Source organism: Stenella coeruleoalba, assembly GCF_951394435.1.
Source record: "Stenella coeruleoalba genome assembly, chromosome: 9".
NCBI classification, from domain to species: Eukaryota; Metazoa; Chordata; class Mammalia; order Artiodactyla; family Delphinidae; genus Stenella; species Stenella coeruleoalba.
This window is the reverse complement of record NC_137155.1, coordinates 10,151,084-10,163,690: the sequence shown is the minus strand read 5'-3', so window position 1 is coordinate 10,163,690 and position 12,607 is coordinate 10,151,084. Positions and strand designations below refer to the sequence as shown.

General features: G+C 43.1%; 1 protein-coding gene across 1 annotated transcript in view; it reads left to right on the top strand.

Annotated features, from left to right (window-relative positions):
* Positions 1 to 12,607, top strand: part of HECW1 (HECT, C2 and WW domain containing E3 ubiquitin protein ligase 1) — a 447,453-nt gene that overhangs the window by 156,636 nt on the left and 278,210 nt on the right. The gene's annotated exons all lie outside the window — the stretch shown is intronic.

Genomic DNA, 12,607 nt, shown 5'->3' with positions numbered 1-12,607 from the left:
TTAGAGGAAAACATAGGCAGAACACTCTATGACATAAATCACAGCAAGATCCTTTTTGACCCACCTCCTAGAGAAATGAAAATAAACACAAAAATAAACAAAGGGGACCTAATGAAACTTAAAAGCTTTTGCACAGCAAAGGAAACCATAAACAAGACGAAAAGACAACCCTCAGAATAGGAGAAAATATTTGCAAATGAAGCAACTGACAAAGGATTAATCTGCAAAATATACAAGCAGCTCATGCAGCTCAATATCAAAAAAACAACCCAATCCAAAAATGGGCAGAAGACCTCAATAGACATTTCTCCAAAGAACATATGCAGATTGCCAACAAACACATGAAAGGGTGCTCAGCATCACTAATCATTAGAGAAATGCAAATCAAAACTACAATGAGGTATCACCTCACACCAGTCAGAATGGCCATCATCAAAAAATCTACAAACAATAAATGCTGGAGAGGGTGTGCAGAAGAGGGAACCCTCTTGCACTGTTGGTGGGAATGTAAATTGATTCAGTCACTATGGAGAACAGTATGGAGGTTCCTTAAAAAACTAAAAATAGAACTACCATATAACCCAGCAATCCCACTACTGGTCATATAACCTGAGAAAACCATAAGTCAAAAAGGGTCATGTACCACAATGTTCATTGCAACACTGTTTACAATAGCCAGGACATGGAAGCAACCTAAGTGTGCACTGACAGATGAATGGATAAAGAAGATGTGGCACATATATACAATGGAATACTACTCAGCCATAAAAAGAAACAAAATTGAGTTATTTGTAGTGAGGTGGATGGACCTAGAGAGTGTCATACAGAGTGAAGTAAGTCAGAAAGAGAAAAACAAATACCGTATGCTAACACATATATATGGAATAAAAAAAAATGGTTCTGAAGAACCTAGGGGCAGGACAGGAATAAAGACGCAGATGTAGAGAATGGACTTGTGGACACGGGGAGGGGGAAGGGTGAGCTGGGACAAAGTGAGAGCGTTGCACTGACATATTTACACTACCAAATGTAAAATAGATAGGTAGTGGGAAGCAGCCACATAGCACAGGGAGATCAGCTCGGTGCTTTGGGACTACCTAGAGGGGTGGGATAGGAAGGGTGGCAGAGGGAGATGCAAGAAGGAGGGGTTATGGGGATATAAGTATACATATAGCTGGTTCAGTTTGTTATACAGCAGAAACTAACACAACAATGTAAAGCAATTATACTCAAATAAAGATGTTTAAAAAAATAGTAAAAAGAAAAATTAAAAAAAGGATCCTGACTCATAAATAAAAAATAATAGTGATGGAATAAAAATCTCTTTGAGTAAAAAACATATTACACAATAAGTGCTACTGATATTAACTACTTTGAAAAACCCTAATATATATTCCCTCCTTTAGCCACACACCAGGCCCTAATAGATTTCAGTTAAATATAAATGTGAAATCGTAAGTCAAAAGGCAATATGGTTGAATATTATCTTGAGTTGGGGAAAGAGAGAGGAAGTGATTCCAAGCATAAAATAACAGAATGATAACAATGGAAAAGAAATCCAGATATTTGCCAATATAACAAACTCTCTGTAAGTTAAAATAAAAATACACAAAATGAAAAGACAAGTAAATACTGGGAAATGTTGTCATATGTATTGAAAAGTCTGGATAGTAGTAAGTATGCTTTTATGATAATAAGAAAAGCAGTACAATCCTATTTCAAAAATAGAAAAGACATGAGTCATCTCTCCATTGGTTATTCATTTGATATATATTTATCCAGCACCTACGATGTCCCAGACACTGTGATGGGTTTGAGTCACATATGTGAAAGATGATTAAAGCAGTGAGAATATATGTAGCTGTACTAAAAAATGAAACACAAGTTAATGAAAAATACTCTGCCATTTTGCCTACCAAACTAAAATTTTTATACGATACTACTCAATGCCGTTGAAAATGCACTGGGACAGGCACTCAGAAAATGCAGAGGAAGTGTCAGTGAGCTGAGTTCTGCCAGCCTTTAGCTTGGCAGGACACATTGAGTATGGCTGAGTTACCGGGGTCCTCAGAGAATAACGTAACAACTGGTACCAAAAATAAGCTGTAAATTGTTTATTTGCAGAATATTTACAGTAGTGAAAAATTAGAAATATCTTACAGAATCCAACAAAAATATTAAAGTACTTAAAGTAACACCATAACATGGAATAATGTATAAGCTTTATAAAACAGATTTCCAAAGAATATTTAATAGAATAAAAATTGCTCATGACATGTTACGTAAGTCAAGCACACTATCATTGGTATATGCAGCACAATATTTTCTGGCTGAGAAGCACGTATGCTTGCATTGAAAATAGTTGGGAAGGAAATCCTTGATGTATCAAGAGTATTTACTTATCTCGGGGTGATGAGGCTTGAGGTGGTTTTTGGTTCTCTGTATGCTTTTGTTTGTAAGCTATTTATTATTAGCTAGCATTGTTTTTATCATAAAAACTGTGAATACGGAAGAAATAGTATTAAGTTTCGAAAAGGCAAGAGGAGGAAGTAATGTAGATGCAGGAAACATCTGCTTATATTATGGTGCTGCCCTGCAGCCTGGTCATTAGTTCATCCCTCCTGATTACTTAAACAATCTCTCTTTCTTTCCCCCCACCCATCCCCACCCATCACTTGCGCACACACACACACACACACACACGCACACACACACACACGCACACGCACACACACCTGCAACAAATCCAGTCATTGTTCTTTCACTGGAGAGGTAGCTTTAGGCTTATTCAATCAAATGTTTTGTAGCATTTTTGCCAATATCCTGCTAATTGATCCAAGGAGCCATTTCCTCTAGGGATGTATAGCATTTTATGGTGTCAGATTTTATTGAATTTCCTTACTGGATTTTTGCCGTTACAATTGTTTCATAGATTAAGATCTGTTCTTGGGAATGGCATTCAGTACTGGCGCTGGAAGGAGGCAGAGGCAGTTTTCAAGAACTGATTGTGCCTAAGACCCCTTGTCAAAGGGCTCGCTCTAGTTCCAGTTGATGGAGGCCCTGTGGTAAGAAGTGACCCTTTATTTATCTTGTTGTCTGTGTAGAGGATAGCAGAAACAGTGGGAAATCATGTTACATAAAAACCGTGCAATGGACAGCTTGTTTGGATCAGTCTAAAAGACTGACTTACCACCTGGCCTGTTCTTTAGAGGTGTCTAAAGGCCAGCAACATTGATTTCCACGTCAAGACTCATAACTCCTGGTACAAGTGACTCCCCTGAGAATTCCACTTTTGTCCTAGCAAGTGACTAGAGACCCTCAGTGTTGCTGCTCACACTTCGTTGCTGATTTAAAAAATATTCAAGGGCTTCCCTGGTGGCGCAGTGGTTGAGAATCCGCCTGCCGATGCAGGGGACGTGGGTTCGTGCCCTGGTCCGGGAAGATCCCACATGCCGCGGAGTGGCTGGGCCCGTGAGCCGTGGCCGCTGAGCCTGCGTGTCCGGAGCCTGTGCTCCGCAACGGGAGAGGCCACAGCAGTGAGAGGCCCGCGTACCGCAAAAAAAAAAAAAAAAAATATATATATATATATATATATATATATATATATATATATATATATTTTCAAGCGTCTCACACAGTGGCATGCAGAATTTAAGTAGATGTTAAATTTAATTTTTTTTAAATTTTATGTTACCACATGCTATTCGAAATAAAATGTAGGCAGAAATTCACATGATTTTTTTTAAAGTTGTGATATTAGCCCTTCTCCTATATGAAGGAGAATTCTATCATCTTTATGTCATTATAAATTTTATTATCTTTTAATAACTTTTAATTTTATATTGGAGTATAGTTGATTAACAATATTGTGTTAGTTTCAGGTATACAACAAAGTGATTCAGTTATACATATACATGTATCTGTTCTTTTTCAAATTCTTGTCCCATTTAGGTTGTTACAGAATATTGAGCAGAGTTCCCTGTGCTTAGACAGTAGGTCCTTGTTGGTTATCCATTTTAAATATAGCAGTGTGACAATGTCAGTCCCAAACTCCCTAACTCTCCTTCATTATAAATTATTAATCCTAATAAAATGTGGGAGTTTTTTGGATGATACTATTTATTTTTGCACAGCTAGGTGCCTTCCGCCAAATGTCTTAAGGGAACAGGCCAAGAATGCTAGGAATATGTGGAAGTGTGGGAACCTCTTCCAGGAACACGCGTGTCCACTGACATATTTATTCCACATTTGAAGTAGACCTCAAACTGAAGCCAATTAATATTTGATAGTATGTGCAGAATTATTTGCTGAGGAGTGATTCCTATTTTGGGCACATGTTCCAGCTTTTCTGTTTTGCTTTCTCTAAAATGCAGTCAACTAACCTGAGACGCACAGAATTCATCGTAGCCTTCCTTTGCCCGCGGAATAGAAAGTTCGTTCAGCAGAAATGCAAACGTCTCTTATCCCACTTTGTCAGGTTCTCCTTGTCTCTCAGAAAACATCAGTTAGATCTTCTGAGTGTTGGCCGGAAGCTTCATTTGGGGTTTCTCTTGGGTTCTCAGGATGCTCAGGGCTCTTTTCTCTCCTCCTCTTCTAGTCCTGCCGTCTTCTCTCTCCATATAACATAGGAACAGAGTTTATATTTGTAAAAGAAAAACCAGTCCATTAATCACTTAAAATGTGACAATGAATAAATCTCCGTCATCTCCTTCCCAACCACCTACTCAGGTGATGGATGACCCCGTGTCATACTTTCTTGAGACAGTTGAAAGGATCAGGAAAACCTTCCTACATTTTATGGTAGAAGAACTGCCCATGGTCCTCTCTAAACCACTTGTGCACTAGACCCTGCCCGCCGTCGCCTGCTGAGGACACCACCCCAGCACGCCCCTCCCTCTCTGTGAGATCACTCCCAGCTCTTTCTCCCACATCTCATCTCATCACCCACGTCCCTCTCCATCTCCCCACCATCTCCTCCTCCCCCTTTCAGCAGAACTTCTCCAGTCAGGTGTCTGGATTGCCTGCAGTTTCCCCCCAGTTCTCTGCTCAAGCTTCCTTAACTCAAGCTCTTGTTAGTCATCACTAGTCTCCACTTTAGAAAATCCATTGGTCAACTTTCAGTTTTCACCTTCCTGCACTTGACACAGTTGACATCACCTTTCATGAAACGCTGCTTTCTCCGCTTCCAGGAAAACATCCTTTCCTGGATTTTCTCCTAATTTGCTGATTGCGTCTTGGGCTCTTACCCTGACTCCCCCAGACCTTGAACTGTGGGCTGCCCCAGGGCTCAGACCTCAGTCCTCTCCTCCTGTCTGTACACACACCTCCCCCTTTGTGGTCTCATCCACTCTTATGACTAGAAAAACATGTGTAGGCTAGTGGCTCCCACGTTTCTATGTCCATTTCAGACCTTTCCCCTGAACTCCAAACTTGAATTCAGCTCCTGCTTGAGATCTCCAGTAAGATGCCTAATAAACACCTCACATTTAAACTCTCCAGCTGGCATCCTCATCTGCTCGCCAACCTCCTCTGGTCACAGTCTCCCTGGTGTCAGTTGACGGCAATTCCATCCTTCCTGTTTCCCAGGCCAAAAACTGTGGAGTCATCCTTGACTCATCCTTTCTCTGCACCCCACATCCAAACCTCTATCCTCAAAAATAGATCATTTTTCAGAACGTCCACAGCTACCCACCCTGGCCATCAGCATCTCTGCCCTGATTACTGTAGCAGCTTCCTAACTGCTCTTCCTGTTTCCGCCTTTGGCACATACGGCTACACATCCACCAGCATGTACGTTTTCAAACCTAATCTGGAGCATGTCGCTCCTCTGGTTGAGCCTCCCATGGCTCCCAAAGCCGTTTCAGTGGCCTACGAAGCCCTGCATGATCTGGCCCCCTTTCCTTGCTTACTCTGCTCCAGCCACATGGGCCTCCTTGCTGTCCCTCCCACACTCCAGGCCTGCCTGCCTGGGGGTTTCTTGCTTGGTCTCCCCTCTGCCCCGGATGCTCTTTCCCCTGATGTCTAGGTGGCCTGTTTCCTCTCCTCCTCAGACACCACCTCCAGGAGGTCTTCCCAGACCACCCCATTTAAAATTGAAACTACCCTCACTCCCTTTCCCACCTTGTCTTTCTCTGCAGGCCTCATCCCTTTCGAATATGGTCTATAATTTATTTAATTGTCTTACTTATGGTCTCTCCTCCATGAGAATTGAAGCTCTGAAGGCAGAGGTTTTTCTCTGTTGTTTGCTGCTTCATCTAGTATGCCTAGCACAGTAGGCACTACCAAAATTAGTTGCATGAATGAATAAATCCAACGGTTTTCAGTGATTAAGAACGAGGACACGGGTGTAGAGGCAAATTTTATTCCTTTGAGTTGGGTCTAGCCTACATTTCCTACTCATTTATCTCAGATGCAACATCTGCAGTGGGCTCAAGGTGCAGGTGTTCGATCTGAGGTCTAAATAAGGGCTCTTTCTTTCCAGCTGAGGGGACTCTGTGCTAATGAACTAAGTTTCATTTTCATGAACTCATTTTGAAGAGCAGGACAGTCTTAGGCTTTTGTAGTGTTGCCATTTTCTTCCTTCCTTCCTTCCTTCCTTCCTTCCTTCCTTCCTTCCTTCCTCCCTTCCTTCCTTCCTTCCTTCCTTCCTTCCTCCCTCCCTCTCTCTCCCTCTCTGTCTCTTCCTCCCTCCCTCCCTCCTTTCCTTCCTTCCTTCCTTCCTTCCTTTCTTCCTTCCTTTCTTTCTTTCTCTACTTAATATATGAGACAAATTCTAAAATAAACATTTGTATAAGTACTAGCAGCAAACTGCTGCTTTGTATCCTTTTTTTTCTGGTGTGGGAGGGATTATCTCCCGCTTTCAATTAAGTTGAAAAAGGCATTTCAAAAAAACTGTGATTAGTTCATCACCAGAACCCCTGGACTTCCACTGGATCATGTCTGACACCCTCAAAGGCTTTCTCATTAATGTAGAACAAACTGCAGGTCTTCTCAGTGGTCCCGTACCACCTGCCCCTGCTCACCTCTGCTCTAGGGCTCTTTTCTTTGTTCACTGTATGTGGCCTCACTAGTCTTCATTCAGCTCCTTGAACTGTCAAGAAATCCCATCTCCTGCATCTCCACCCGTGCTCTGCTTCTGCCTAGAAAAGCATCCCCTTCCTGGTTTACCTCGTTCCTTTGCTCTCAGGTCTCAGATGATATGTCACCTCTGCAGAGAGCTCTTCTCTGCCACTGTCTCCAAGGTATCCCTCATCTGATTCTGTTAGAGCAACTGATCTTCCTCCTTTGTGGCACATTGCAATTCCTAAGTGTATATTTATGTGTGTGTTTATGTTTATGTTATGTTTTATAGCTTAGCGAAGGCTTGACTGCCTTCCCTAAGCTAGAAGTTGCCTGAGGATGGGCCATGCCTGTGGTGGTCAGCCGTGTAAACCCAGCAGCTGGGTGACTGTCACAGTGGATGCCCACTGGGCACTTTCCCTTGTTCATGAGTCACCAGCACTCCCTCCACTGGGTGTGCACAGCCCGTCGGGGATGCAGAAGAGAAGATCAGAGTGGGGTAGGAGTGCATCAAATACAGAAAGGGAGTGGTGAGTGCAAGAACTCTGGCTCCTGGGATGAGTCTAGCCCAGACGCTGGGTCAGGACTGGGCCTCTCTACCCCCTCTCCCCCGAGGGGACAGATGCTTAAAGGAGAGCACGCCTCCTGTAGCTGACACCCCCAGCAACAGAGCCCACCTTGCTTTCTCTTTCATTGATGAACTGTAGTTCCTAGTGGCTGTAAATACAAGGAGACAGGTTTCACAAATTTAACCAAGTAGTGTAAGAGCACACTCAGAAGACTTCTGGGAGAACGTGCAACCAATCATGCTAATTCTAGTACAATGAGAAAGCCAGGGCCCCCTCTCTGGTATCTGAACTGGGTCATCATTTCACTTCACGTGACGTCTCGGTTCATTCCTTTCACATCTTAGTTGTCAGAAAGACCATAAACACCAAAACCTGAGAACCCTGAAATTCTTGAAGGAAAAAAAAAAAAAACCCAGCCAACTGGTTTCCTAATCTGGAAAATTACAGTATTGGTCATGAGGACTAAATGGATTTGAGGAACAGGCAGAAGGGGGAAGAAAAGCCCGTTAGAGGAAGACTGGACATGGAATCCAAGTGCTGGGCTTTCATGTATCGTGGATGCAGTATTTTCTTTGCCCCATTTAAGATTGCTGACGGCTCTGAGATTCTGGGATCCCAGGCTGAGAGCATGGAGAATGGGGGATTTCTGACCCTCTTCTCTCACGCCGGGATAGATGTGGCTGCTCGTCTGCACAGCATTTCTGCACCTTCTGTCTGACCAGCTGCCAGACCCTCCCCCGATTGAGAGAGTAGCAAAGAGTGATGTTGAGAGGCTCTCTTCACAAGCCTTTGGCCCCCTCCGCGGCAGAGAGCTCCAGCTGAATAACTGGCATCGTGCGTCACCGTCTCAGGCTCAGCTCTGATCAGCGCATCTCATGCTCCCTGACTCCCGGCTTCCTGTTTCCTATAGAACAAGTTCCTCCCCTTAGCTTGGTCTCCAGGCTCTCCACCACCTGTTCCAACAACAGCTGACATTGACAGGACACCTGCTGGGTAGCAAGCTCTATACATTAGCCCTAATTTTCAAACAACCTTATCAGGGAAATAGGATTTTTCCCCATTTAGAGGTGGAAAACCTGCTCTTCAGGATGATAAATAACTCGTATGCTACAGAAATAGTACGTGTAGAGATGGAATTTAAACCCAGGTTGGACTCCAACGTCAGCTCTTTCAAGTTCGCAGCTCCCTTCCCAGCCTCAGCTCCTGAGCTGTACCTCTGTCTGCTCTCCCTCCAACACACCGCACTCTACCAGCCAGACTGCTCACTGTGCCTGTTCTAGGTCTGCCTGCGGAATGTGGCTCAGACCACATCCTGCACGTGCAGTGTATTCAAAGCCCTGCCCCACCAACCCCTGTGTCCGTCCTTCAAGGCCCAACACGTATGACACCTCCCGCCATGGAGCCTTCTGTGATTTCCTCTGTATCCCATCCTTTCCCTTCCAGCTATCATTGAACACTGTGACTTCTCTACTGCTCTCTGCCTCAGATGATGGTAGTGTGATTACGTAGTTACGTGTTTAATGTCTACTGCTAGATCGAGGGACCTTTATTTAAAGCAGGAGCCATGTCTTGCTCAGCTTAGGTACCCCACATCCCTCTCGTGGGTGTTTGCGTGTCTCTCATGCCCGTTTAGACAGGATGCCTGACGGCCACACCCCGCCAATCTGCAGGCACAATCACCTCAGCAAACAGAGTGGGAGGGGCGTAAGGCAGGTGGTGTGACAGGTCAGACGCTCACAAAGTGACGCTGCTGCACCACATTCTGTCTGGCTGATTTCACTGATAAGCTGAGATCTTCCTTCCCTGGCTGCCAACCAGACCTCGGGAAGCTGTCAAGAAGGGTCAGAACTGCTTCCCTTACAGTTACTGTCTACCCCCCGCTGATGGGCTTCTTGCCTGGTTTTCAGTGCTCACGAGCATCTCGAATCCGACCACTTGCCCACCCCAGAGCACAGCAAGAGTCATCATGGAGGCCCACATACCATATGGTTATACATTTGGAAGTTATAAAGCTAGCTGCAAATGGTTCAATATAAGAAAATGAATGAATATTATTCAATGTATGTTTTAAATTGTTAAGTAAAATAAATATCAAAGTTATATCAAAGTTATCTCAACAGAGCTGATTTTAAAACTCAAAAGTTCATTACATTTCATTAAATAGTTTACAAGGCCATCTGCCATTCTAGCCTTTAATGGTTATCTAATTGCCAATGGAAAGAATCATATCATGCGTCACACATGTTATATCTAGAAAAGAAGTTCTCACAGTATGGTCTGGGGGACCCCAAGGAGTCCTCAAGAGCCTTTCAGGGGGTCTGTCGGGTCAGTACTAATTTCATAGTGATATCAAGACTTTTTTTGCCTTTTTTACCTCAGTTCTCTCATATGTGCTCTGGAGTTTTTCAAAAGCTTCATGGTGGATGATATCAGCAGTCTAAAGTCGGAATCAGGCATGAGAATCCAACTGTCTTCTATTACTCCAGACCTTAAAAAGAGTAGCAAAAATGTAAAATGCCACAGTTTCCACTTTGTTTTAATTTTGAAACATATAGTTATTTTGCATAAAATGTTATCCATGTTAATTTAAGTTTGTTATTGTTGTTTTAATGAGTTAACACATACACCTAAATATTTTTCAGTCTTAATTTCATATATAATATGATAACTGTTGATAGGTATAGCCCACATAAATAAAAGTCCTTTGGGTTCCTCAACAATATTTGAGGGTGTAAAGCGATCTTGAAACCAAAATATAGAACTGTTGAATTAGAGCTACAAGAATACCATTTTAAGAGTAATAGGTATTGTTTAATGACGTGAATGTCCCACAGACTCTAACCTACTAGGTCCTGAGACCTCTAGGACACTGAATTGGAACAGGAAGAGAAGCAAGAGCTTGACCCTGCTGGGAAAGGATCCTTTATTATGCAACAATCTATGTTCTTTATGCTCTCTGAGAGACACATTTGACAAGTTAATGAAATCTTCTTCACCTCTTATCTGAGCACTGCCCTGTTCAAATCCTCCCCAAAGCAGAGGCTACTTCCGGGTCAGCAGTGGAACAACCACCCATCCCCTTCCTGGTGCTCAGACACAGCGGCTGCCCTTAGAGTGAAGGACCTGGGGAGTACAGGTGGGGAGCATGTCCCTGGGGTCTGGGGTCCCCAGCAGTAGGGACTCTCCTGTGTTTGGGACTTGTGGCTTCTCTAAAGCAGAGTCCCAAGACTCAGAGCCTTTCTCTTGGGTCTGCAGGCTTGCCTACTTACAGGTCATCTTACTGTGAGAAGTGGGAGGACCGTCTTCCCCAGAATCTGAAATAATTTTCATTCTATTCTGAATTAAACAAATGAGATACATTCACAAGCACTATTCCATTTTCTTCCCACCTGAGAAGTCATAGTGTTTATGTTTTGATGTTACAAATGAGGAAATGGAGGAGGTAAGAGAGTAAGAGATTTGCCCAAGATTGCAAGTCTAGCAAGTGGTAGAGCAAGGACCTTAGCAGCCTTTGTCATTCAGAATCTTGAAGAGCTCTGATCTTATTCAAGTTGTGTTTTGTGTTTTATTCACATTTGTCTTTTTTGTGTATGGATTTTTTTTCTTGTTTTAAGGCTCTGATTTTTATTTAAATTTATTAAACTTAGTTATATGAACTTAGTATAATTTTTTGTTACAAAATGAGCTGGCTCTTTTTAAAAAGAGCAGGTTTACCAGTAACTGGGAATTGCTGGGAAAATATTTATAGACATAGTATAATTAATTCCTTGAGCCTTCAAGACAAAGGCAGGGGATGGGGTTCAGGGAAGGGAAATAGGTCGTTGTGAGAGCTTCCCAGGATTAGATGTTTAGACAAACTGAATCAGAGTCTCACATGGGGAGCTTTGAAAAAGTGGGATGCCCAGGCCAATTAAGTTCGAATATCTGGGGGGTGGGAGCCAGGTATGAGCTCCTTAGGCTACTCCAAGTGCTTTCTGGATTGACAACCAGTGGACTAGAAAGTCAAGAAACATCCCTGCAAAGATCACTGGGTTTCCCTGAAGTTCACAAGTCATATGCTCCTTGGATTCTAACTACTTATTGGAAGTACAGTCAGGAATGAAGTTACTCAGGGTCACAAAAAATAAAGGACTCAGAGTAGGCTGGAGAAAAAAACAAAAAAAAACCCAGCAAATACTGTGGCAGCCAACTTTAATCTCTTTAATCCCAGGAAAATGCTTAGACGTGGAAGAATAGGTCGCACTGAAAGCACCAGGAATCCAATTTGGCGAAGGTCAGTGGTCTAAATGCAAGAACTGGAGAGAGGTCTCTTAGTCTGTGGTCTGTAAGTCTATACTTACACTCTGCAAATTAATGAGAGAGCACAGAGGTGGGATGACAGAGGCCTTGAAGCTGTTTCCAGGAGGGAAAGGACAGACCAAGGGCAAATATATCATTGCCCTTGGTTCCAAGGGAAGACCCTGAGGAGTGGGGGGTCAGGGAGGGCAGGTAGAGAAGCAAATTGAACAGAGATGGGATGAGAAATCAGCACAGTCCAAACAGCCTGCACTGGCGCTGACTGCATCACAAATTATGAAGCCCAGTGATGATGCTGCCAAGACCGACCTGTCCTGCAGCCATGGGGAGCCCTTAGGACGCCTTCCTTTAGACTGCAGCTTGGTTGGGTCCTCTGAAGAGTGTAGCACAGCAGGAAGGCTGGCTGTGGCATTTTCTGCTCTTGCTTCCTTTCTCCTGATTGTTCAGTTGATCACAGCTCAGTTTCTGCCCTGGAAAAAGTAAAGTCAGTTTCGTTGTACATTTATATTATTTGTATATTTATGTATTTCATTATATGTATATTTATAAATATTTAAGAATATTTAGCAAAAATGTCGACAAATTGTAGGCTCTCAAAAATTGTAGCTACTGTTTTTTCGTTACTACTCCTATTGGCAGATACACAGAGTTTCTGTTTGGCGCTTAAAAGGTTTCGTATCCAG